Below are 27,167 nucleotides of genomic sequence, written 5' to 3'. Positions count from 1 at the left end.
TAAACGTTTATAAGCACCGATGAAGACATTGAAAATACATTTCATTTATTATATGTAGTATTTTTGTTTAATCTAAAGGTAAACACAAAAAAACAATGGCCTCACTCACTGACTCATTCATATAATATATGCAACCTATTATATGAATATAAATATGTTATCATTAATATGCCTCGGAGCGGTAGCTTGATTTTTGTCCAATTTGAGTCCAATCGGTTCAGTAGCTTATAGTTTATCTCATACATACACACAAACACCACCTCTTCTTTATAACTCTTTTTGTTATTCATTCTCCAACTTCCAGACTCGCTAGAAGGCTGAATCGCTATATACCTGTGTAGTTGAGTTAAGTATGAGTTAAGTGTTTTCAAATTGGTTTTGCCAAAGGGTTGCGCCCGAGATGCCCTTTAAAGTTCCAATGCTATACTCATTGGGATTAACTTTCAGCTATTTCTTTAACGTATAAAATCTATTTAAAAATGTAACTATACAATCTGTTCGAAATGTTAGTTTTTAGTTATTTTTTATTCGGATAGAGATATTCTAGATTCTGTTCTGTCTCAGTCAGTGCCGTGATCGGGTTGCAATAAATGTTGTAGGCCTACATGATAATGTTTCGTTCGTACGTGTCAAATGTATGTACAGTTTTGTGTTTAAATGTAAATTTCTACAATTTGACGAGTCCAATTCGGATATTATAATGTTTCAAGTCTCAATGTTTCTGTGTACCACTTGAAAATGCCAACATGGCGAAACATGTAGTGGATTGAAAAAGACACTATTTATTTGAACTGAAAGACGAGGTATGTTTTAATTTAGTTTTAACCTGTTTTGTTAAAAGAATAACATTTTCAAGTGTTATGTGCTTGGCTACTGTTCTTTTAGGGAATTTCGGTTAGTGGGGGAAAATTACCATATACAGCAAGAAAAGACCAAGAGCCGGATCTGAATTTTGTTTCCATTTTGATATCCCCAGAGGCCAAAAACGCTATCTATACATGTATAAACTTAGTTTATAAACAAGCCAAAATATGATTTGTTTATCGAAATGTTTGAGTCGAGGGGTCATTGATCAATCCATTGTGACAAATTGAAATATAATTTGTTATATGTATTTAACGATATCCATATATAAATCCCAAAGTACCCATGAACTTTTGAGAAAACTACAAGCCACACCCTCCTAAAACATATACTTAAAATGTTCGTCATGACGAGAAACCTTGCGCAAAACTATCCATTTTTTCATAAATTGCCCTTTAAGGTCGTAATTAATTTTTAAAGTGAACTTTCCATTTACCTAATGTTAAAAATACCACAGCCGTACTTATTTGTTTGTTATTCTTTTAATTTTAATTACCTAATTAAACTCAGGTGTGATTATTTGTTTTCGCCACACTATGATTTTTTTTAGCTGTTTTACTTAATTGGTGGCTGAAAGTTACGTTTTGCTGGCCATGCCAGCTGTCATCGTCATTTGGGAACCGAGAAGGTTTTTACATCCCTAGGGCCGCAAAATCAGCTGCCCGCTTACTTTAAATACACAATCAGAATCCATAGCATTGCAATAGAATTGTTTTATTGTCACCGCTGCCTAGCAACTATTTATTATTATTTTTGCTGATTCTTTAAATTATTTCTTCACATAACCTCAAAGTTTTAGTTGTGTTGACATCAGTGTGCATTAATATTGTGGTGAATAGTGGTAATAGAGTATAATATCTCGACTTCGTCTCGAACTTAAAAACTGTCTCGAGTCGGCAATACCTCATTTTTGGCCCTAGGTACGAAATATACTGTTTCATTACTGTATTCTGTTTTTTTTTTTTTTTATTTCAGCTTAACTTAACCAATCAATAATTTCATTAATACTTATGAAGTCAATCGGGGTGAAGCCCGTGGGTAACATCTAGTGTAACATATTTATTTTTTATTGATACACGCAACTATGGACTGTTCTGGTTAATCGTAATAAGGAGAAACTGCAGTTAAGAATCCTGATCCTCCAAGAATGTGGAGCAATCCGTAAACTGGCAACACACATGGATATGGTCCTTGAGACCTAGAGAGACCAGTGTCGGCATTACAGTGGCACAGGCAAAACGCACGGGCGTATATAGGCAATAGCCTGCCGTGGCACAAGAAATACGGGCGTGTATCGGCAATAGCCTGCCGTGGCACACGCAACACGGGCGTGTATAGGCAACACTGTGGCACACGCAACACGGGCGTGTATAGGCAACACTGTGACACAAGAAACACGGGCGTGTATAGGCAATAGCCTGCCGTGGCACAAGAAATACGGGCGTGTATCGGCAATAGCCTGCCGTGGCAAAAGAAACACGGGCGTGTATAGGCAAAAGCCTGCTGTGGCACAAGAAACACGGGTGTGTATAGGCAATAGCCTGCCGTGGCACAAGAAACAAATCTGTGCTACCCACCCCTCATATTCTTTTTGGCCGATAAAAAAAGTCTGTAAAATCCATAGTACTGATTTAACGTGTCTCACATGAAACCCGATGACCGTTTATATTAGTTAAAGAACTATCAATTATGTTGTGGCATATGTAATTATTCTAAAAATAAATAACATGTACGTGTGGGATGTAAGTAAGCAAAGTAGATTAATTAACATGCTCTGATTTTACGACCAAAAACAAAGTGTATAATTAATTGGTAAATGTTGTTGTAAATTAGTTGGTAAATGCCACTTAATTGGCACTTGTCACTGAAATGTGTTCTCTATACAAGAGAGTAGATTGCCAATCCATGATGGTTTCGGTTCATCAAGGATTTGGAAGGGATAGGTTTGTTACTTAACGTATTCATCCACTGCAATACGAGTATTAACTTTACAACATGCACGTGCATAAGTTCACAACAAAAGTAACGCGGAGGGACGTATGAATATGAGTAAAATTAAAGTTGGCAAAAATAATAACCTTTTAAATCGCTATTACTAATAACAATGTTTGGAAACCTAATAGTGAAGATAACGGCGTGTGTGTATTGTCAAATACGTCGGTGAGTCAATGGTATGAGTAAATTAGGGTGGTTGGACAGTTAATTAGTCTGTGAGAGTTGATTAGTTGGAGATAACTTGTGGTTGGGGCTGATTATTTGGGTAACAAACAGAGAAGCCCCAGAAACTAGACCCCAAGGAGCCATTGACTCGGTGACGTTCAAATGAGATCCATACATTGGGTCGCGTCACGTAATACTGTATAACCACTCTCAAATTGTGGGAGAGTTATGTTAAACACAAGGTCCATAACTTTTTCTGTACTAATCTTTTCATGTTCCAGAACCACCTGAAGCTGAATAAGATACCAGATATACTGAATCCTCTTGAAAGTTGTGTTTTACTAATTAGTGATCAGAAATGAATCTTTTCCTACAGTTACCTAACAATGTACATGTTCTCTCACTGATTTGAGAAAGCAAAGTGGCCAATTCGCTCATCAGTGAGACAATGTTAACATTGTCTCACTCTAATTACTTTGTCTCACTCCAGATTTTCAACGTAAAGGCAAGTGAGCGCGTAGCAGGCAACGTCGTATGCGCGCGAAATACGTTGGCAGCACTGGCTGTAAATCAGCTGGTCAGCTGTTGTACTGTTGTATTTGTCACTTCACAATAAATGTTATATTAAAAGTTCACTTCTGTGTAAAAATAGGTTATGTTTCTTCACCAATTTATTTGTTTTATGGTAATTGTAGGAAAAGTATAATGTGCAACTCGAGTTCAAAGTACAATTGTCTCACTCGAGAAACCATTCCTTACTCGCCTACGGCTCGTGAGTAAGGATTTCTCTCGAGTGAGTCAATTGCTCACTTTTCTCACTAGTTGCACAAATAACTATTTCACAACATGAACGCATCGCCAACAAGTTTGGCTACATCGTTGTTTATCTTTAAAACAAGAATGAATGGTAAAGTTGCACGCATTTTGCGATTAAAAGTTTTTATAAACCTTAATGTTCGGACTTAAATTAACTAGGATGTCCTTCAATTTCTCAGATAATTCGGGAAAGAGGAAAGCAAAATAAATGTGATCGTAGAAACCTTGAAAATAAAGGATTTTGAAGATGTATTAGTTTATGAAGCGATATGGAGATTCGTAACTTGCAACCATGATCCAAGTCCAGTAATGCTACAGGACGAATAACTCTCGACTCTCGTAATGATATGCAATGGCCGTATCATAAACTGAACTGAACTGTACCGAGCAATAATTGGCATAATGAATAAGCACTTACTTTCCTCGCCTCAAGTCAATTGGAACCTTTCACTGCATCACTTACGGTGGTTACACTTATTACATGTGTAGCAGGAATACAGCGCTTATTTGAACAAATATAATAATTTAGATGCATTATAAAAAAATACCGAACTACTTTATAACGAAAACTTCGTTAATCTAGTTATAAACCATTTGTGATACATTTACAATGACTGAAACAAACATCAAAGCACAATCCCTAAAATGTAAATAGGCGTACAACTAATGCTATCATTTGACTTAAACATTCAAGCAGTTTACATTTGGGATTAGTACAAGTACAAAATGGTTGCAAAATACAAACAAAATTACAAATATTTAAATTGACTTCACTTTATTTACTTGTTTAGTTTGGTGGGGTAAGTAACAATATTCATAGTACCGGAAGGAAAAAGTATTCACGTGCAATACTGGGAAAGGCACCTTTGCATCTAGAACTAACGTTTATTTGGGCAATGTACGGGGTGGAACTGTACATACATAGATTCATGTTGGCAGGTGATAGAATTCCAGAGGGTACAAACCCAGAGCGGTAAAATTCCGGTCCGAACAAGCCAAGTGTGCGAATATAAATTTTATAAAGCACAAGATGCTCGGCGAGGGACCACCGTACACTTTTGGTGACCCGATAAAACATGGGAATCATGAAGTTTATTTAATTGTTCTTTGCATTTTGGTAGCAGGAATTTGAATGGTAATGCATTTTAAAACATATTGCTTAGATGTGTATTGACACTACTGGCAATTTATAATTTTCTTCCTGAGAGGTAACTCAGAACCAGAAGCTAAGAGACCGAACCTGCAAACGTTGTAATCGGATCACGCAATAACAGCTAACCATATTTAAGTCAACCTGTCTAGGGTTATTTCGACAAAGTCTTTTGTTTCGAGTCGGCGACTCTAAGATTTTGAGAATAATTCCGTATCAATTAATTCATATTGAAGTGACTGAACAAATGTCCCAAAACTGAGGATTGTTATATAACGTTGCTGTAACGGTGTAAATCGCGCCTGAAGTGTGAACAAGCTGCGTTATTCAACAACCGCTGGCGCTGACAGCGGCCGCCGACATAGCCTAGGTCAATGTTCAATCTACCATGTATTGTACTAGAGAGTTTATATCTACGTCCTTGCATCGCTACAGCCGAACAAGCAGGTGACTTCCACGTCCTTGATGTGGGTCGATTGCAGTTGATGTTATACATATATGGCATTTCTTCTAAAGATACTGCATTGGGGAATGGAAGTAACTTACGAATTAGACTGCTATTCCCAACGTCTATTCATCGTGATCTCAAACCAAATGAGTTTGATGTTGTTAATTACGGAATAAGACTTAATAAATTGTAGACAAATACCTGAACTGAACCAGCCCAACAAACCGCCACAAAATCTTTGCAAACCAGTCCAACCTACAAGTCATCAGATAATCTGAAGTGCTCAATATACCTCAAGATTGTGTGCAAGACCCGCATTTGTTAAGTTAATGCCATTCTCAACGGCAATGCTAATCACATGGTATTAATTGACTGCACCTGCTTCCTAAGAGTAGATTATCTTCAATTCTTAAGATACAGGGTACAGTCTCGCCAATGTGTAGGCCAGTAGGTATATATTTCTCTTCTAGCCGTTCTACATTAGAGGATACCGTGCCATAAGAAATTAGACCACCTCCAATCAATAGTTTCAGCAGCGACCCCAGCTGCATCTTTATCACTCACGACCTTCTTAACAAACTAACGGTGACTCGGTCGGAGGGCGTCTGTCACGTGATAGACCGGTTCTGTCAAATGTATTGCAGAATAATAGCTGCGAAACTAAACCGGTTGTTTGATATCCGGGCGTTCACTCCCATAACCATAACACCACGACCACGACCACAGTCACAGTGGTTGGGTTGCTGCTAGGTACAGTGGTACAGTGGTAAAGCAACGTGGAAGAACCGGTTATGCAGTATGGTAGGAAATCACGAATCAGAACTCACAACCACAGCTGAGTAAATCCCCCTAAAACCTTCGAAAATTTGACGTCTGTGTATACATTATATGAAATAAGTATAATGAATATAAAAATGTTTTTCATGTTACTTTGGACGAAGAAGTTCTAAAGAAATATATGTACGACATAGAAGAATTAATAATGTTACGATTAATGGTAATTAATGCGACTATATTATTTATATTGGCACGTGAAAAGAGAAGACATGAAATAATAAACAGTCATACAAGAAAACTATGCCTATAAAAATGAGAAAAATAATTTTAAAAGGCGTACTGTGACTGTAACTAGTTACGATATAAAATACACCATATACCTCATTCTCATTGCCTGACATTTTAAAAATAAAATACTCAATTTACATTTCGTGCTGGCATTGTTTCCTTAATAATATCAACATTCGGATAAACACTAGCTCGTATTGGAGGCTTCAGCCATAGCCACCTCTTCAGCACAACATGCTATTTCTGTTATGAATTCTTTAAACGCTATTGTCAAAGAGAATCGCAGTATCATGAATTATTTCTTCACAAATACACAAACGAACCACAAACAGATCATACAAACCCGCTGTGGTTATACACCTCTCACAAACAGTTTTATTTTCGGTGTCAAGTATATCAGCAACGTTTCAGACCTACTCTTTGAAGACGAGTCCGTGACGTCATGTATATCTAGCTGGTTTGCTCTGTTTCTTTGCTCGGTATACAGTAGTTATTAACAAGCTTACTGCGTTCTTTACACAAGGGAGCGATTCTTTGTACATTATAGTGTGAATACCCTAATGGAAATAGTTCTAGAACATAGTCTTCATCGTATATTCTTACTTGCTTCTGTATTGCTGTATTGCTGTAAAATGTGCTTTTAAAGCTATCTTAACCCATACATTTTTCAACAAATTTGACCAAACTTGTGTGGTAGGAATAATAGGCCTACAGATAAGATATGTGTAAAAATACTCGTTAATTTTATAATCATGTCAAAGAGTTTAGCAATTTCAGCCCAATTTATCTATCAGTCTCGTGCCCGTTCTGTCACATGTGTGGACCAGACCCTGGTTTGTGCTGTGACGTATAATTTGCTGCAGCAGACCTGCTAGACGCCGCACCGCAGTTTCCAAGGTCAACTTCACCTGTTCTGTTATTATCGGGTTTAAATAACTCACTGGTTGTTGCCTCTTCCGACATGATCAGTGAGTGACCAGTAACCAGTGTTTAGTGAACAGACTGCTTGCGTCACCGACAAACTTCTATCACACGACATCTTGTGTGCGCACCTTCCTTAATCATGCACAATAATTACAAACCAAGATTTGCAGGTGGTATACGTATATTTAGGTGTCCGATAATCATAGTTTAGTGGATATTGTTCTTTAGATAAATTGCTAAATCCAACAAAAACAACAAAAGTACAGACACTAAATCAAACTGGTTCTAGAACTAATTTCCTTGAGGGAGGCAAGAAGCTGATGAGCAAGTTTTTATTTAGATGATCGAATAGTTTTAACTTTACAATGACACAAATCACAATCAAAAAAATTAATCAGAGACCTATTAAATTTCGTTTTATAATTAGGTGTTTATTATTTTAAACGTTCAATAAAAAACTAACTAACACTTCGTTAAAATAAATAGCATCAGTTTAATCTATGTGTAAATATTACATGGGTTCCCCATATTTCTGTAATATTTTAAATAAGATAAATTTTGTTTAAATCGTATTGCCAATACACACATATTTTTCTATATCAACAATCGTATACTTCCTACTAATAACTGAGTGTTACAAAGACAGTGTCTAGGTGTAAAGTATTTGTATTTAAATACTCATCCGGTTATTTTTCTATGTGCTGAATGTGGTACTTTAGAATAATTCATATTCGAAATAATTGATTAAATAAATAAATAATTTATTTCTTGTCCACTCAAGTTTTTTTGTTTTAATTTTTCCACAATCATTATTTTAAATTATTCCTATACTTGTTGTCACCATTGTATTCAAAATAATAATGAATAGATACGGTACATTGTACCCGGATACTTCTTAGATAACACGAAATTAATTAATTTTCGCATGGAATAATAATAAATGTTAATTCTGTCTTAAGTATTTGTGAAAAATTTGCCTCCATTCTAGGGTATGTTCTAGGGGATATTGGGTTATGGATGTGGTCACAAAACGTTGTATTTTAAATGCGAAAATCGATTTGTTTTAGCGATTACCCTACAAATTGATGTCACTCATGACACCGGATTAATTCACTTACTAGGTACTCGAAACATTCTGTGTTTTGGTGAATCAGCGAAATGACACCAATTACCTCATCTTCTCTTGACCAAACACAGTAGGCTACTGAAATCAGCGACTAGCAACAACAAACAACGTAGCACGTAGTTGTGGTGTAGCGATCAACAGACTACATTGAGAAGCTTATCAATGCACGTTGTTTGCACAGCAATTAAACTAGATGTTGTAATTCAAATACAAAAAATGTGTTGAATTGATTTAGTGATTGGTTTTACAGAACTCGTTGCATTTTTAAGTTTAGATTAATTTTAAAACAACACAGTTTTTGAGTAGTTTAAACTATTACCACACCCCAGTATAAAATGAATTTTAAATGTATTGATACTGTGGACTTAATAGCTCTATTAAAAATGTTGTCAATGACCATAACGTATTAAATTTATTGTACTGTTTTTGACATCTAGCAAATAAATCTATGGCTCCGTCCAGTAAAAATATCTTCCATTAAATTTTCCTCACACAGCCCAACGGGGATTATATTTGATATCAATTCATGTTTCTGGTCCCTAGAATCTGTTGTTAAGACAAAAACAGGTTTGGCAATATATCGGTCAAATAGTCCACGGTTATTTAGTTGAAATCGCTTACATAAAAATTACCGTAGCACAAAAAAAGAATATATTACCGCACCCGGACTCATTATCATGATCGCTATCTAAATGTATACCTAACGTGTGTACGTTCCGTTTTTATGTTTGTGTAGTGTGGGATTTAATTTTATGTGTTTAATGAAGTTACAACCTTCGAAAATTTCATCGCAACGAAAAACATCTGATTGAACTGAATAATCGTCGTACTGTTTGACGGAGGTAGAAGTAAAGTAAATCCTGTTTTGTCTTATCTTGACAACTTGTAAGTTTTTTGAGAACCACACCAAAGTAAACAATAATGTTAAACCACTATTAGTGCAAGCCTAACCTAAAACGACGAGAAAACTCCAACCCAGTTCAATATTTAATGATTTATATTAACATGAAAAGTAACACAGAATTTGATTAGCTATTATAATGTTAAATGAATAACCTAAAACTGCCACGTTATTTTTGACACTTTACTTTTTACGACTCAAATCCTTGATGTACCACAAAACACTCATTTTAAAATAAAGATTCGTCATTTAGTTTAAAATTAATTAAGTAAAATTGTTTTGTATGGTTACATACAAATCAACAATTGAATTCAGACTCAAGCGACACCAACGTACGGATACATCTGCCTACCTGATCTCGCTGTGATCCACCTAGTGAGTCGACAAGCACTGGACTGACGATACTACAGGCAGTGGAGCGCCACCACTGCCATCACCACCTCAGATACCGCCACAGAGATAATCTACTTTCTACCGGCTCCACTTCCATTACGGAAATTTTGTTGACTCAACTCGTTGAGAAGGTTAAGGTGAAAGGTCAGGAAGTTGACAGGTGACGAATGTCAATTGTGATGAATATGTGTGAACTACTTAGGATCGCTTAGAGAAATTAAATTATACATTGACATAACCTAAATCCAAGGAATTAATAAAGACAAAAATTTATCAAATTTTGGATAAAATGCAGAACTTGGCTTAAAAATCTTCAAATTATTTGTGATCTACCTATGAACCTTACACATGCTTTAAATTGTAAAAAAGGAGGATTGATCAATCATGGGCATGATCAACATCGAGACCACTGTGCTGCGATAGCAAATATGGCCTGGAAAGGGGTTGAAATCGAGCCTTTTATGAGAGAAGCTGACCCCGCAAACAATGTACCTTCTTTAAAAGCTGATTTTAAAGTTAATGGTATTTGGGAGGCTGAGAGAGTAGCGTTTTTTGATCATCGCATTGTTAATGCTGACGCTCCCTCTTACGCCAACCAAGAATGGGGAACAATATCTCGAAACCATGCCGTTCAGAAACACAATAAATATGACAAAGCAGCCGCAGACATCAGAGGAAGCTTCACGCCATTAATATGTTCCACGGAAGGAGTCCCCCACAAAGAATATGAAGCGTTTCGGAGGAGAACAAGCGAAGCCCTGGCTGTAAAATGGAGAAAACCATACTGTACTCCCAAATTATCGGATGGTTGAGGATCCAAAGCCAGCTTTCCATCATTCGAGCAGTTTCGCTTAGGCTACGGGGAACTAGACGTAAAATTCGAAGCATTCAATTTGAAGATGGTGCCGCAATTCCCCCATTGCTCTATTGAGCTTTCATTCGATTTTTTTATACATCCCAAGTAGATAGTATTTTAAAATTAAAATCTTTTCTATGTAATTTTGTAAATAAAATTGATATGCTTAAAAAATAAAAAATCTTCAATCATGTTTTATATAGTTAACACTTATTTTTTATCTGATGACGTGAAGTTTAGGACTAGGTCTTTGCTATTTGCTAGAGAACGAGTGTGCATTCTGAATTGCCTGTGATTTCATTGTACAGCTTAAAAAAAAAACACAATTGTGCATATTGACGCATTGTTGTACATAAGGTTACTGAAAAAATTCCAAAATAACTGTACATTTAAAATTCACATGCCATGGAAAAAAGTAAACTGTTGTAGTTTGCATGTTTATGGCTATGTTTTAATAAAATTTGGCAATTGTTTTTATTCCAGCCAATAATACATACATTATACATTTGATAAAAACAAAGCCTACATTTGATAAAAACATCTTTTCACCTTCCCCGTAAACGCAAACCTAAGCACTCGTAAAACGAGTGATATTAAAATGTGGACTAAATATGACTTGTATATGGAAATATTTCAGTTAAAATCCAATTAGACCAATTCAAATTCGCTTACACTGCAGGTTTGCTGAGGTGGGGTTATTTATAATAATATAATTTACGTAACACTCAGCTAAAAACATGCAAAGGTGGTGTAGCTGTCTCAAATCAATTGTAAGTAGCCTATAATGCAAAATAAATAAATAAATAAAGTCTTTATTTATCCAGCGTACATCATATATACAAAATTCTGTTTTAAATGCAAAATTTTGTCAATTACAAATAAATTAAATTAAATTAAAATGCAACATTCTTAAGAAATAAAACTAATAAGCATATCTTTAACAATCGCCTTGAAAGCCTGTAATCCTTTTTGTTTTACACCTGAAGAATGTAGAATTTTACGTCTTTAGTTACAAATTAGTTTTACACCTTTTTGTTTTGTTCCAAAATGTAGATCACATTATTCCAGAACGAGTGTACAGTTGTCTTTTTAGTTATAATACAATTGCAGGTAACTTGCGTTGGTTTTTTGATTAACTTTGCCTTTGCCAAATGGGAAATAAAAATTGCGAAGTTAGTAATAGAACTAACATTTTTAGTACAAAATCTGAATTATTTGAGTAACACATCTACACTAAAACCGAAATAGTAACAAGCAATGTTAAACCAAAAACAGTCAAATGATTGATGCACTTGGAGTCGAATTACGATCGCAATTTGGTCACAAACGTAACTCGTGTTTGATGTCACATTCCCTTTGTTATATCTCGTGTGTCAACCATTATTATAACCAAGTCCTCACTCCAATTGTCGCACTCGCCGTGATTTGCAATTCCGGACCCATTAAGTCGCCAATCACAAGTCTAATTGAGCCACAACGGCTTTCACGCTCTCCCTGGACCGTTTACAGTGTACAGTGACTGTGATCAGTTTAGCTACATTTATTACTAATCAAATCTGTTTCGCGGAAGTCCATCAAAACTTTATTTTATTTCGGGATATAAGGTCAATATGTATGAACTTTATGAGTGGGCGTATTTATATTGGTTTACTCCGTGTCTGATCGTTATATTTACAAGCACAGAGGTGTTTGAAAATATGTAGTATACTTGGAATTAAATACGTCATCTCCAGAATTTGGGACAATTTAGGTTTGTTTACTTTGTTTAAAATATTGTAAAGACAATTTCTTATCATTTTAATATACATAGACTGACTTTCACTTACTAAAACGGTTTACTTTTCCTCTTTTTGTAGTTCATACACGTTTCGTCATTCCTTACTTTTTTATGATATCAGTAGTCAGTTAGTTTTCTAAATAATAAGGGTTTTGAGTCATTTAATTGATTTGTGATGGGGCGTTTCTTTTCATTTACTCAGGCTGGAACAATTTGATTACAATTATGAATGTACTATAGGATTTGTAATACAATAGGCTTTGATGTGTGCAATGTAGGTTTAAACATTGTTGGTATAGATAATATGTTTTTACCTAACCCGCCATGTTAAACTTCCCTATCACAAGCGTGATGTATACAACTTCCTTACTTCTCGAGTGATGTAAAGTTGAAAAAAAAACTCACTCGGTGAGGTAATGAAACCCATTTAAATAACATTGAGTGCTTAACTTAAAAATTATACCTCTATGGAGCCAACGACGTTCAACGCTAGAAATCAGCTGTGCGCTTGAATGTTATTGTTATGCTTTCAAGTATTTTCCTAACCTAGCTTTTGTTTGTAAAAGAACGTTACTCTTAGAAGATGAGTGAAATGGATAATGAAAAATATTGTACGTAACCCCGTGTATATTGTCGGGTCAGGTAAAATCTTGTACGTTACACGTTACGCAAGAGCGTGTTTACATCACTTAGGTGAATTATGCAACTCGCTTGAGCTCGTTGCACAACATTCACTTGCGTGATGTAAAAACGCTCTTACTACACTTGTAATGTAAATAGCTATAAAAGTGTCAAGTGAGTACCATCCAGCTGTTTGTATATCACAATACTCAACTACAATGTACAAAGTCTTGTAGAACAAATTGGGAAATGCAGACTTCTCTGACATAAGCCCTTAATGAAGAATAGAACCACCCTTCTAGAAAACGTATGGCTATACACGTTTAGCTTGATATCTGTTTCAGTGTGTATGAATATGCAGAGTGCTGACAATGTGGGTGGTAGTCCGTACTCCGTATACATGCACTGTATGGACGTGTTTCGCATTATAGCCAAGTCTGGTTTTTGTCACAGTCTATGTGAAGTACGTAATGAGATAAGTTGACTGACAGCTCAGCTTTGGCGGCTCGTTAAGTGGAACTTGTAAAAACAAAACTGGTATAGACTGGTGGAATAATTTATGCTAATAACCTAACTTTAACATTTATTTTCATCTGTCTTGGTATGTTTTTAAATAAAGTTCGATCATCAGAATGCTTGCTTATAATGCGCTGCGTATTTATAATATCTAAAAACTTTTCATGTAAATTATTGGCACTATCAATTATGATATTAATCGTGTTAATTGTGCAAATTATGATAATTGCGCTATAGTTAGGGTATATAGTGAAAACGCTATCGTTTTGTTCCGTTGGGAAAATTCCCGAAAACAGGAAAACAAAATGTTACATATACACATTTTAATAAAATACCTGCTTAGAAAATTACTGGTAATCTTAGACTACAGATACCGGTGCTATAGCCATGTTCTGTGATACATTTATTGCCATGTTGAAGTTGCATTTGATAATTAGAAAAGCGTTGGATCAATCGAGCCATGAACCACAGTCTTAGACAATGTGTTGTTGCAATGTTACATACAATGTTACATGCATATGTTACAATGCGCTATTGTAAATGACCGTTTCTTTACTCATTCACCGACTTTACGTTCGTACCTAATATTAAAGCCAATTTATCGAAATCTGAAGTATCTTTTTCTTCACTACCAACTATAGTAGTATCAAAAACTGAAAGGGAAATATAGATTCAATAATGAATACATAGTGCAATCTGTGGGTGGTTCTTTAAACTATTTAATGTCTGCATAGAAATTTGCTTCAGTTGGTCCATATAGTGAGACGTCTACTTCAGTATTCAAAAGTCGATTGTTATACGTAATTTATCTTTGAGCCATGAACCTGTACCAATAATTGAGATGGGAATGCCATCTGAAGTATTTTAACACAAATATGAGTGAAGAATGTGGTCAGATGATCTATGTAGCTTTGTTACTGACTAAGATCACCGGTTTTATTTGACAGGATCATTTATTGAAAGACGAATGATCAGAGAAAGCTGGGTCCAGTATCCCACATTATTGTACAGCTGAAACATGATCCTATTTCAATGTCTGCTTGGAAGCCAAAATATTGACTGATCATTAAGTAATTTACTTCTAATAAATGCACAAACTCGCAGAGAATCTTTGCGTGATGGATGAAGACAGAGACAGAGTTGTGAGGACTACCAGGAGGTGGAGATGGCACGAGTGTTGTTCAAGGTCCTTGACCACGCCGTCATCACGTGAGTGCATTCAACATTCAACAGGTAATACAGCAGCAAACAACAGCACCACCTGTACCGTTGTGTCTGGCATGCGGCTACCTATACATTCCACACGGCTATTTAACATACATTAAATATTAATATTTCCATTTGACGTACACACATTTGTCTTAAAAAGGAAGAAGACAATGTAGGTTTAAACATGTTTGTTTGTATTAAATAGTGTCTGCCAATTTATTATGTTTAACCCAACTCTTTATTATAATCAGTGTGCATCTGTGCGAATCGGCTGCAAATCTCACTTCAACGCTTTTCACATCGTAAAAATAGCAGAATTGCTGTTTTATTGTAAAATTATCGGATTTAAAATGCATATCGTATAGGCCTATGATGGAATAAAAACTTATTTGGTGACACAACATTTGTTTACAAGATGATTTTTCACATTAAAACTGCAAGAAACTTTGTCTTTATTTGTGTAAACTAGCTGATCTGAATTGTACACGGTTTTAACTTACTACTGAATTCCCGTACGTAGGACGGGTTAACACCTCGCCTGATTAACATAACTTAACTTTGATTGACTGACTTAAATCGGTAATACCTAATTTTAATTTTTTAAATCCTACTGGTAAATATATATGTAATTTTTTTGTTAGTTAAAAATAATTTTCTGGTATTAGTAGCCACATAGGTTGTAATATTACAAAATTTCCCCTTGTAAGAACTGAATCCAAGAAAGTAACCACTAACTGCAGACCAGCCAAGTCGTGAACCAGAAATCAAGTCTCAAAAAGAATCCTTGATGAAATCTAATTGAACCTGGAGAAAACGTCCTCATCCTGAATTTATCAGCCTGTTATTCTCGTGGTAACAAGAAATAGAAGTTTTACTTGGGGTTGGATCCATCTCACAAACTGTTCTCTTTTCAGAGAGTTGCAAGTTAGTTTGTTATTGCCTCAATATGATAGTCTAATATGAGAGTGTCCGCATGCGAGGATATTAGCAGTGACATGCACGTCTAAGATCATCAATGTAGTAAACCCGAATTCTGGGGGAAATCATCTCAGTATATTAGCTGTGCGGGAGATATACTATAATCAGTTCGGAAGTGACACTCAAGAGTTTATGTAGAATTTAAATGACGCAGCAGGCAATTGCGTCCAATAAATGTTGACAAACCAATATGTTAAATAAATTAAAACTGACTAGAGGACCTTTCTTAATACAGGGTCACAATTAATGAGATTAATGACGACATAGGTGAAGGGAAGCTAAACACTGCACATGTCACATGACTGGTCAGTGATCAGGTTTGCTTGGATAAATGTTGCTTTAGCAAAAGTTAAAGCTATCTATGGTGGGAACTTGTTAATAATGGTGGCAACTGTACTTTGAAGTAACGACAGTAGCTTGTTAGGAGGGGTTGCCATGGGGACGATGATGTTTTATGTACGTCGTACTTAGTCTCAATTTACACGTATCCCCGGATTGTTTTAGTTAGTTGGACTGTCACACTTGTGAGCTCTGCCAAACACAATCCAGCCCAGTGAAAGGGCGACTTTCTACAGTGTCCCAGCGTCTAGCGTTGCCTGTGCCTGAGAAGTGCGGTGTGTGGCCAGTGTAAGCAGGGCTATTGTAACATTGTAACATGGTAACTACGTACTTGAGTGGTGGGAATCAGAGCGGCTTTGGGATGGGAGAGAAAGACGATTAGAGAGCGATTAGCAGATGATTCGGCTGGGAGAAACGTTAATGGGAAGAAGGTCGGTTGGTTTGTGCCTGTAAACGCTGTGTTTGTATAAGATAAATAGTGCTTGTATGATTACTAGTACGTAAAATGGGTAACAATGATACAAATTTACTGAATGTTATAATATTACGTTTAGTAACAATTAAATAAATAATTAAATACAATAAAATAAATAACTAGAATGAGTAACCCGTCCTTCGTACCGGGGTGGCGTGTATTGGTACTGTATGTTGTGTGTTGTATTTGTATTGGTGCTTACATCCATTCCCACCTCATTGACTAAATTACATGGCTATCAACATCATTTTTTATAAATTACCAGTATCTCCAACAATACAGAAAACACACTCTTGATTATCTATACTATTTTTAATAGAAAATCTTACTATAAAACAAAATAGGCCTATTTTTATTGTGTTTGACTTAAGTTCATTACTGACATCGTCCATTATATTACTAAGGGTAAATAGCGCATTCTGACGACGACAGTAGACACATTTCCTTACTCGTTTGCCCCCAAAACAATCCGCGATTTGTACACGGGTCCCCTCGTTATACACCATCAGGAGAGATGTGTCATTACGATCGCTATAGATTTTCGTAAACATCAGAGCTTTATAGCCTACGCAACCTATGATATAGGCTATGCAATGCAATATATGTAATACAATGCAAAATATTGCAATATATGTAATACAATGCAAAATATTGCAATATATGCAATGCAATATATTTTATATTCAATATAATTATCCCATAGACTAACCAATGGAGTATGTTTGAGTCAACGTTACAATAAATTTACTGTTATACATTCAGTCATGATTGCAGAGTTTCCGTTTGTAATAACGTAGGTATAGGCATAGATCAAACATACTCCATTGGTTAGTCTATGAGATAATTATATTAAATATAAAATAAATTAGTAATTGTTAATATTGAGCCTTTCAACCCACATGATATTAGGACGTCAAATACTCCAACTTCTTGTGTCTATGTGAGTGTGAAGATTCCAATGATCTCGAATCACTACAGTAATCTAGCTATTGGTCAATACAGGGTTGGCCCTGCAATACAATAATTGTTATCTGTAAGTGGTTTGTTTTGATTTACTTATCACCCAGTAGTTGTCAACTCTTGAGGTAATACCTCAAGGTTTCTGTACTTGTACTCGTGCTTATCAGTGAAAAGTTACACACAGATTGTCTTGTAAATCTCAGCTCAAATCCAATTAAATCTGTTCAGATTGTTTAATCATATTGAGTATTATAGAATCCAATGGAAATTGTTACGAAACTGATAGTGAGAAATAATATTGCTGCAATCAAATACTGGTTTAGTAAGGTGGGATATCAAATACCTCCGCCGCAGCAAGCCTGCAGACTAGAATTTATATTTCTCTGATGAGGATTTCACTAACATATTCCCTTAAAATATTCAGATTAATGTCTCAGGTAAGCTGCTACAGGGAAGAAAATACATTGGGGTTTTTATTGAATTGTCAATATCTTAGTATTAGGCCTATATGAAAGAACCAAATTTGCGAAATTTGATCAAAATATATACCTAGCCTAAACAAGAAAACTACATACATTTTATCTATTATCCGTAAGAGTAACAAGGTTGTCATAAATTTACAGTTTTTTGGAAGTTTCTCCGTAATAATTAGGCGTAGACAAACCTTAATTATACTATATTATTCATTGTTTAAGCCTTACAAATTGTTAAGAAAGAAATGGCAAAATGTTATGCTTTGATGGGCAAAATGGGGAAACCCCTAATTTTAACCCATATAACAATACAGTATATAGGGCGAAAATAGTACGATATATATTCCCATCGTCCGATCTGGTTCGCGAACTTGTTTGAAAAAATATAGCTTTAGACGTTTGTAACGATTTAATACAAATTGGATGAGTTTAGCGAATTTTCCACATAGGGAATAATAACATCATTTGAACGGATGGTGTTTTTTTGGCTTCTGGATACAAAAAAAAGTAAATCGACCCCGGGGGTGTAAGTCTTACAATGAGACCTACGGTAATAGCTTATTCATACATGTGAAATTTGTTAAAACATGCTCAGTTTTAAAACTAAATTTTTTAAATATTTTATTTAGTGAGAAACTATTGGTAACTGATTGAAGAAGATAATTTTGTACGCTAGCTGTGAAATGGTGTTGTATGCTGTGGTACGGGAAAAATGGTAAATACAAATTCTTTCATTGATTTGATTCAAAATACCAACATATACCCCTACTGCAACAATCCTGCAGAATAAGCGATTTAAATTTGTCTGATAAACAAGTCATATGTATTCCCTATTTAAATATGATTAAATCTATACTTATTACTTAGATTGTATGCTATACTAAAAAGGGGGTTTGATCAAATGATTATAGTAATGATAATTTCAACGTTTTATAGGTACAAATTTGAAAACCTAATTTTGAATAATTGCAAAACATAATAACGCCCCGTTTCTATGACCCGATTTTAATGGTTCTGGAACCAATTCAAGTCTATCCAGCTCCATGTGTCTAGGCAGCTCACGTTCATGCCTAATTTCATCAAAATCGGGCCGAAATTGATCAAGTTATCGTGTTCATAGACACGCATACAAATACTGTATACAATTTCGAACGAATAGTGTTTTAGACCCCAGGAAAACATCAAGATGGAAAAGTAAATAGGTTCTGGATGTAGGTCTTTCTGCGCCGCCTACTAGCTACTGCAATAGCTTTTTCCCTATAGTGAAGTTCGACAAAACATAAAAAAATATATGGTTACCATTACGAATATCAAGGACAATTTCTGCAGGTATTAACAAATTGTTTGAAGCAGAAATCCCTGGATGAAGTGTCTAGAAAGAACTCAGTGATGTTTAAATCCTTAGAGATAAGAAGTATCCAATTGTGTAAGGTATTTAGAACAAAAACTTACTTTTAATAGGGTGGAAATCCAAATCTGTACGCTGGTTCAGCGGATAAAATCGAACATGTGTATTCACAGGTTACACAAACAACAATAGTTTACAAACGCTTATGATTGTTGGAGATATTCAACTGTGCTGTGATTGGTCGTGGTTTAGCATCTGTAACTGATGAAAACCATGTTCTGCATTTACTCTGTGTATTCTTAAACAGCTCCATAATTTATAAACACTCTGTTAACAAAATTCTGGTTATTTGTTTAGTAAACAATAGGGTTGATTAATAAATGACCTGTAGGAAAGAGATGAAGTAGTAAACACTACTCCGTTCCATATCCATCTTTTAGTCATGTTTTCAGAGTTTTAATCTTGGCGATTCTAAAGGTGGAACAAGTCGGCATTTAGTTTTATAACACTCTTAAAACTTAACCATGATTTTGCTTCAAAAGATGAAAAATGAAGTCTTGACATATTGCTATAAAAGCTCTACGAAGGCAATTAAATAATTGAAACAGGAGGCTTAATGCCATTCTTATGGAGAAAATGTTAATCAAACCATATTTTTTGTTCGTGTACAAACATTTTTGATTTATATTATGTAGGAAATTTGAGGGGGTGTTTTTGGTAAAACGGATATGGATAGTATTACAATTTTAACTCCTTAGACTAGGTTACACCCCAAAATATTTTAATGTTTAATATATTTTTTATTTGACTGCTAATTTATATACCATCTCAGTGAGAATAAATAAAATACCCCCGCCGCAGCAAACCTGCAGAATAAGCGAATTTCCTGATCTGGTTATTCCCTTAAAATTGTCAGCTATATTTTTTTTACTTAGGTAGTTATCATTAATTTTAATAGGATCGCTGCTGCAGCGAAGATAATAAGGTAACTTATGTTTTTATTGAAAGCTTAGTATCAAGTTAACAAATTTGCTACATTTTAGCGAATTTCCCTATAGGGAAGTAGCTATTACCGTAGGTGGCACGGTAAGACCTAGACCCGGGACCGATTTACTTTTTCATTTTGATGTCCCCAGAGGCCAAAAACACCATTCGTTCAAATTTTTATATATGTTTTATATATATATACGTCCGTGAACGCGATAACTTGAGTAATTTTTGTCCGATTTTGATGAAATTTGGTTTAAAGGTGTAAAGCGGGATAAACTTGAATGAGTTCGCGAACTAGCACGATCGGACCATGGGAACGGGGCTTTACGGGGGGTTTTATGGGGTAAAAATTGGTTTTTCTCACTTTTGACCCTCAAAACACAAAATTTCCCGATTTATCTTTAGACCTTTTTAAAGAGCTTAAAAAAACAAATAATTTAGTATATAAAAGTATTTTTGTTCGATTATTAGTAACGGAGAAAATAGAAAAAATTGTAAATTTAAAATTCCCATGTTATTCTTATGGAGAATATTGTCAAATGTTGTAGTTTGCTTGTTTATGGATATATTTTGAACACACTTGGAAAATTTATTTATTTTGTACTAAGCTATCAATATTTTACTCAAAAACACACTTTATTAGTTTCCTTGTAGCAGCAAACCTAGGTACTCGTTAAACCTAATGTTATTAAAATATATTTAACTGAAAATCAATTCAGACAAATGGAAATTCACTTAGTCGGCAGGTTTGCTGCGGCGGGGGTATTATTAAAATATGTCCATAAACAAGCAAGCTGCAACAGTCCAAAGAATAATATAGGGATTTTAATATTCTTTGGAGTTTTTATGTAACCGTTAGGTATACAACAACGCTTCAATACACTAAATTATTTTTTTTCTCTCTTTAAAATTGTTTATAAAGAAATTGCAAAATTTATATTTTTAAGGTGAACAATGGGGAAAGCCCACTTTTACGCCATAAACCCCCCATAACCCCCCGTTCCCATGGTCCGATCTTGCTGGTTCACGAACTCGTTCGAATAGGTGTAGGTTTACACGTTTATACCAAATCTTTCCTCGAACGATCGTGCTAACGGACACAAACAAAATGGATATGAGCAAAACATCATCTACAGTATAGTTAGAAGAATCAAAATCAAGAACAAAGTAAGGAAATAAAGAAAAAGAAAAATTCGTTAGTATACCATTCAATACAACTCTTAACAAGACAACAAGGAAAACTTTTCAAAATTCTGCATACACAATTCTGACATATAAAAATCTAACTGCACTGATTGTGAACAATTCTACATTGGTCAGACAGGACGTTCTTTTAAATGTAGATTCAAAGAGCACATTCAAGCTCTATAACTAAACATCCATGAAATCTAACTTTGCTGGGAATCTTTTATCAAATAACATATCATTATCATTTCATAATATGCAGTAGTATGAAGAAAACCTAAAAATTAAAATAATTTTAAATAGCCAAACAATTACTTTAAGAAACCTATTTTTTACCAAATTTTACAATTAAATAACAAATAACCAACAAATTTTCCAAATCCTGTCTAGTATTATAAATAATCTGTATAATCTAAATTATATATACAGGAAACAAACAATGTAAACAATGATTATTTAATGTTATTGGAAAAATGGACTCGTGTCCGAAACATGTCACTTATACAAAATAATTATTATTATTTCAGGGTTGCTCACATGGTTGGTGTTTTTGGTCTCTGCGGACCTCAAAATAAAAAAGGAAATCGGTCCCGGGTCCAGGTCTTACCGCGAGACCAACGGAAATAGCTCATTCCCTATATTGGAAGTTCGCTAAAAAGTTATGTTCCGCTGTTATATTAAACTAACTTATTTACTAATTTCAATGAAGTAAATATTTATGTCCGAGTACTACAACGAAAGCTACATGATTTTGTACATATTAGGTATCCGCTTATCATTCTGAAAAACATATTTGGGGACGTTAGATATTTCGGGCCATAATGTAATAATGCCAAACAGAAGAATCAATTTAGTTTTTGTTACCAGCAAAACACAGTTCAATTGTGGATGGTGGCACAAAGAGTAGCAATAGACGGCTGTGGCTTCCTTCGATCACAAGCCTTTCAACTGGAATCACATTTTTTATGCAGAAGGAAGTCAACAAAGAGGCCACCAAGCCTTTGTCGTCGTTTCTGGGAGATAATTTGCTAGCAGTGAAATTACTTTTCTATAAAATATTACAACTTTTTATATAAATTGCAGAACAATATTATCAAACTCTGATAACTTTGAGTGATAACACTATCAAAATTATGTAAGACATTTTAAGTTGGTGATATTCCTTTCATTGAGTCAGATTTTGCAAAAATGTTCTTGTTGGCTTTGAAAATCTTCACCACTGTTACTTATTGTTATTGATACGTTCAACTAGTCTTGTTATGTACTGTTAGAAATGCATTATTCGAATAACTTCTTAAAAATAACTAATTTTCCCCATACTCAGCAGCAGTAAAATATTTAGTAGCAAAAATATCATTGCACAGTTAATGATTAAATGTGCCACCTGGCATAATAAATTTGTTTTTAATTTATTATTTTAATTCAATTATAACCAAATTTTAATTCAATTATTTAAAATGGCCAAACGGTCCACTATGTTTTAGTATTAGGCCTACTGTATATTAGGTCAGTTCATATAGTTAATGACTAATAACGATATCAGACAATATTATTTATATATTTATTTAAATTTCTATTGGCGTGAAACTTGGTGGTGAAGTTTCATTGTTGTAGTGGTGCAAAGGTTTTCGGATGAACTAGTTTAAAACCTAAACTAGTTCTCATGTTGTCAACCGCACCGCCTTGGCGCATTCTCTTCATACTCTGGGCTGGGTTCTATTCACGACCTATAGATGAAAAGTCATTTCATTTTCAGTATTTTTTTTACGATTGTAAGTTTTTATAGAGGAATATGAGCAATTGATTTATTGCTTTGATCACAGACTAAAGAGATCAAGAACCTGTCTTTCTCTTTTTTATTACGTAGATACTTTGATCCATCCTATACGAAACGTCTTAAGGGAAGAAATAGTTATTTGTATAACTAGTGGGCAAAGTGGCACTTTGCTGCACACGAGAGCGGAATGATCTCGAGTGCAGCAAAGGCCTTTTCCACTCGTGTTACACATTATATTTTTCCTACAGTCACTATAAAGCATATAAATAATTAGTCTTTCAAACACTATACAGCACGTTTTTAGGTTCAGCTGGCAACACAAATAGGTGCCCTAGAGAAAGTAGTACCCGGTCCGTATCACTCCGCTATTTTTCCTCGGCAAGAAATGTGCTCCGCGACTTGAGAATAAAGTTTTGTATGTTTTTGTAATTTGAAGTGGTTTCCGCGCCTAAAAAAATGATTTAAAGGTATTTTCTTGTTTATTAAGATCGAAGGAATGTTTTAAAAACGTTTAAAAGAAAAGTCCAGAAAGTTCAGAAATACCGAAACTATAAACACGAAATAGACATAGACATAGACAATGACAGGTTAAATCAAAGTTATAATAGTCAATTAGCTGCTCATAGTATTATTATCTTTAAAAGTGTTGCCAACCTATTTCCAAGCGTACACGGATTACGTGCATAATAGAACCACGCTGTTTTGTGTTGTTTCGTTGGAATCCTGATGTGCGCCAAAGTATAAACCGTACGACAAAGTATAAATATGCAGCAATTAGCAGCTTTCTGTACTATAAACAGTACAAGGAAGCCAACTTTGTCGGGTGACTGTAGGAAAATGTTTTTTTTTTATTTGCTAATATATCAGATGTTGTACGGGGTGTGCGCTGGGTAGAAGCAGTAGCAGCTGGTTTGAGCTACGAGGAAACCAGCCCGTTTGACATTTCCTTCTGGACATTCCCATTACATTTGCATCACCACAGTTCAGAAATACGACTTTGAGCTTTAAGTTGCAGTCACCGATAAATTCCAAGAGTCCATTCTACCGTTGAATAAGCTCGGTACTCAAAACATATCATAACCTATAATGTACTGGGAAAATACCCATAAAGTAGTATATATAATTTTGGAGAAAGTGATATTTTTCTGGGATTGATTTATTTATCCAGGGGAAATAATTATGAATCTTATGCAAGAGGTTTTCTTATGTATGTCTGTGTACATGTTCCTCATACAAATATTATGCATTGTTGGAAAAATAAAAAATATTCGTGAAATTTTTTATTTAGGCCTACTAACCTCTGATAAAAGTTAGACCAAACGGGCAATTCTACATGTTGTGAGCTAACTAACCGATGGAAAGGAAAAAAATGTTTCTCTCCGGCCGGGAATCGAACCCGGGTCTCCCACGTGACAGGCGGGGATACTGACCACTATACTACCGAAGACTTACGATTATTTTAGACTAGACTCATCACCAACCTAGGCTAGAATTCAAGAAAATGAAGGCATATTGGTCTCTGGTGTATTTTGCCTTATTTTATAACTAAAACCCGTTATATTTCTGTATTTGTCATTAGAAATGTTTGACCTTAGTGTCATTTAATAGGAAAATAGAAATGCCAAATACAAGTGTTCTTGACATTAAGTCATTAAGTTAGCCATTTAATAGTGATTTAAATTATAAAAAATTAAAAAGGTCCGCTATTTGCGCTATCAAATTGGACTGACTAATTTTTTCCTAACATCTCTTTAACTTTATGTATACACTAAGTCTCAAACATGCCAACAATTCAAATATTCTGATTACATTAACAACTTAAAGAGTACTGAATAAAAATATTATATTTTAATATTAACAAAATACAGTCTTGACAACTTTAAAGAGATGCAATAATTAGAAGGAAACTCAACATTTTAAAAACATTAGACTAAAACTAAAATTTTTGGAATCTTTTTAATTTTAATTTCAATTTAATCTTTTTCTAATACCAAAATAGTGTTATATTGTACGACGACAAATCCCATGATTGGAGCTTGTAGAAAGACTATGTTTCTGGCAGACTGTACTTTAGGACATTATGAGATTTGGACGTCGTGCAAAAGTCGGAACAGTTTATATTGGGCGTCATGAGAAAGCGGAGTATCGCCACATAAAAAAGTGGCCTTCATCACTGATACTTAAGCCTACATGGCACCACCATTGTCGCAAGTGTGTTTAAACACCTCTGTAATTGTTTAAATAGCTATGAACATTGTTCACATTACCCATGTACTACCCGATTTCCTGCAAAATCTGTCTGTCACAATTTTATTTGCTTCAAATGGCATTCTTTTGGCAATTTGATGTAGTGACGTCAATTATATTTACCTGTAAAAATGCAGAGTTAGAAGGTCTGATGTTGTTTAGGATTTTTTTTTATAATTAAATCCTTCAATGAAGGTTTTATTAAAGGTTTCTTGGATGTAGCCCCATTCTTCTAAAATTACTTGACATTTATGGAAACAGAGATTAAATGTCATTGAAGGATTATTTTTATTTCGCCTTAAGAGGGGTTTCCTCTGCATTGACCACAAAGTCCACGTTTCCTTTAAAAAATGGTAGCACTTCTGCCATCATTTTCGTTCGCCAATTGTAGGAATCAATGTCGAGTTCTTCATTATGTAGGCTAATAACGATAGGAAAATTCTTAATAAAGCAATATTTCTATTTCTTCTACTTGGTGCAGTTCTAGGACTTTTTTATGTTCCCATAATTTGCAAATCGGTCCTGATTGGTCATGAAATACAGTGTGTTGCGTCAATTCAGTTTTTCTTATTTGGTAAGGTTGTATCAAATTGTAAAGGCTTTCTCGCCTTTCCCCCTTATAATATGCGAACCGAGATTTAAATGAGTAAATATTTAATCAAAACTAAGCAAATAAATTTGTGTACCAAGGGCGCGTTTATAATTGCTTCCACCCGCCGCGCCGGCTGGTTTGGGTTTAAACGTGGTCCTACAAAAAAATACACTTGTGACCTGCCTTTTCTATATAGTCTGAATGAAATTTTTCTTTCGACAAAGTTAATTGTAAAAATATTCTTGTAAGCTCCTGTTTGATCGAAATGCCGGATTATAGTAAATAGCTTAAAACTATTCGGATCCAATCGAACCGTCATCATCATTGAAAAACATCACTAAACAATTAAAAATTATGTTGTGTTGCTGTCAATGTAGAGCGACTGTGATATCCTTAAAATTACGCTTGGATATTATTGGAGTCGTATTATTCTAAACACTCTTATTGGTATGATTGGTAGAATCTTGGAAGTATACGTGGGAAGTCGGACGGCCAAAGAAACACCACGCATTCTAAAGAACCTCAGTTAATCAACGCTATATGTAATCAATTACAAGGTGACAAACACTACGAATGCCGGTACATCCGGTGTCTACAAATTGAAGAACCTCGTGTCAGTTAATGTTATAGTAATTTGAACAATGCACTTGCATAACAGATGTAAATCAAAGTACTCTGTGGTAATAATAGTAACCAAGATTTATTCACAGCTATTGTGAGTGTCTTCTCGATAGCAATCAGCTGATGTTAGGACTAGGTATCGTTGTGGAATGTTTCGACATTCCCTTTTATCAGCCGTCACTCGCGCGACACATGTGCATATTTTGTCTCACTCTCACTGCATCTTGAGTGTAGAGCGTGATTGGCGTGATAAACATTACTTTACGAACTAAAAATTGAGATATTTTACCATCAATCTCAAACTAATATAAATTACTAGCTGTCGTACTCGTGCTTCGCAACGGTACGAAAAATCA

At 34.8% G+C, this 27,167-nt stretch overlaps 1 protein-coding gene and 1 non-coding gene across 3 annotated transcripts in view; both read right to left on the bottom strand.

Annotated features, from left to right (window-relative positions):
* The window catches only part of LOC129005332 (facilitated trehalose transporter Tret1-like), an 85,303-nt gene that overhangs the window by 48,429 nt on the left and 9,707 nt on the right, over positions 1–27,167 (bottom strand). The window contains exon 1 of one of the 2 annotated variants that reach the window (XM_054434197.1): positions 9,807–9,908. The exons of the other annotated variant lie outside the window; for it this stretch is intronic. The gene's annotated coding sequence lies outside the window, so the exon portion shown is untranslated. Of the gene's footprint in view, positions 1–9,806; positions 9,909–27,167 lie in introns of those variants that run through there. 2 annotated transcript variants of the gene reach the window in all.
* Positions 24,727–24,798, bottom strand: Trnad-guc (transfer RNA aspartic acid (anticodon GUC)). Its single transcript has one exon. It is a non-coding gene; the product is annotated as a tRNA-Asp (tRNA).

The sequence above is a fragment of the Macrosteles quadrilineatus genome, unplaced genomic scaffold (assembly GCF_028750875.1).
Source record: "Macrosteles quadrilineatus isolate MER2022 unplaced genomic scaffold, UCM_ALF_1.0 Scaffold_19__1_contigs__length_3004403, whole genome shotgun sequence".
Taxonomy (NCBI): Eukaryota; Metazoa; Arthropoda; class Insecta; order Hemiptera; family Cicadellidae; genus Macrosteles; species Macrosteles quadrilineatus.
The sequence above is the reverse complement of the archived record's forward strand: the minus strand, read 5'-3'. Positions and strand labels throughout refer to the sequence as shown.